The sequence below is a fragment of the Arachis ipaensis genome, chromosome B1 (assembly GCF_059453495.1).
Source record: "Arachis ipaensis isolate K30076 ecotype BB chromosome B1, ASM5945349v1, whole genome shotgun sequence".
Classification (NCBI taxonomy): Eukaryota; Viridiplantae; Streptophyta; class Magnoliopsida; order Fabales; family Fabaceae; genus Arachis; species Arachis ipaensis.
This window is the reverse complement of record NC_142436.1, coordinates 92,744,809-92,746,067: the sequence shown is the minus strand read 5'-3', so window position 1 is coordinate 92,746,067 and position 1,259 is coordinate 92,744,809. Positions and strand designations below refer to the sequence as shown.

General features: G+C 37.3%; 1 non-coding gene across 1 annotated transcript; it reads right to left on the bottom strand.

Annotated features, from left to right (window-relative positions):
• Positions 1–875: 875 nt before the first annotated feature.
• On the bottom strand, positions 876–983 carry LOC148577482 (small nucleolar RNA R71). The gene has a single exon (XR_015903560.1). It is a non-coding gene; the product is annotated as a small nucleolar RNA R71 (small nucleolar RNA).
• Between the last annotated feature and the right edge of the window lie 276 nt (positions 984–1,259).

Below are 1,259 nucleotides of genomic sequence, written 5' to 3'. Positions count from 1 at the left end.
TTTTTCAAAATTTCTTTTTAATTAGACTAATTATTTTATTTTTTATTTTTATTTTCGAAAAACTACTAACCTTTTTCAAAAAAACTATTTTCGAAAATCACTAACTCTTTTTCAAAAATTATTTTCAAAAATTCTCTCCTCCTCTCATCCCCTTCTATTTATTTATTCATCTACTAACACTTCTCTTTATCTCACATCTCTGCTCCTATCATCACCTTTGTGTTTGGATTCTTCATTCTTCTTCACCCCTATTCCTTTTCTTCTTCTACTAACAATAAGGAACCTCTTTACTGTGACATAGAGGATTCCTCTTCTTTTCTTTTTCTCTTCTCTTTCTTATGAGCAGGGACAAAGAAAAAGGCATTCTTGTTGAAGCTGATCCAGAACCTGAAAGGACTCTGAAGAGAAAACTAAGAGAAGCTAAATTACAACAATCCAGAGACAACCTTATTGAAAATTTCGAACAAGTAAAGGAGATGGCAGCCGAACCCAACAACAATAATGCAAGGAGAATGCTTGGTGACTTCACTGCACCTAATTCCAATTTACATGGTAGAAGCATCTCCATTCCTACCATTGGAGTAAACAATTTTGAGCTGAAACCTCAGCTAGTTTCTCTGATGCAGCAGAACTACAAGTTTCATGGACTTCCATCTGTAGATCCTTTTCAGTTCTTAACTGAATTCTTGCAGATCTGTGATACTGTTAAGACTAATGGAGTAGATCCTGAAGTCTACAGGCTCATGCTTTTCCCTTTTGCTGTAAGAGACAGAGCTAGAATATGGTTGGACTCTCAACCCAAAGACAGCCTGAACTCTTGGGATAAGCTGGTCACGGCTTTCTTAGCCAAGTTCTTTCCTCCTCAAAAGCTGAGCAAGCTTAGAGCTGATGTTCAAACCTTCAGACAGAAAGAAGGTGAATCCCTCTATGAAGCTTGGGAAAGATACAAGCAGCTGACCAAAAAGTGTCCTTCTGACATGCTTTCAGAATGGACCATCCTGGATATATTCTATGATGGTTTATCTGAGCTATCAAAGATGTCATTGGATACTTCTGTAGGTGGATCCATTCACCTAAAGAAAACGCCTGCAGAAGCTCAAGAACTCATTGACATGGTTACTAATAACCAGTTTATGTACACTTCTGAGAGGAATCCTGTGAGTAATGGGACGCCTATGAAGAAGGGAGTTCTTGAAATTGATACTCTGAATGCCATATTGGCTCAGAATAAAATATTGACTCAGCAAGTTAATATGATT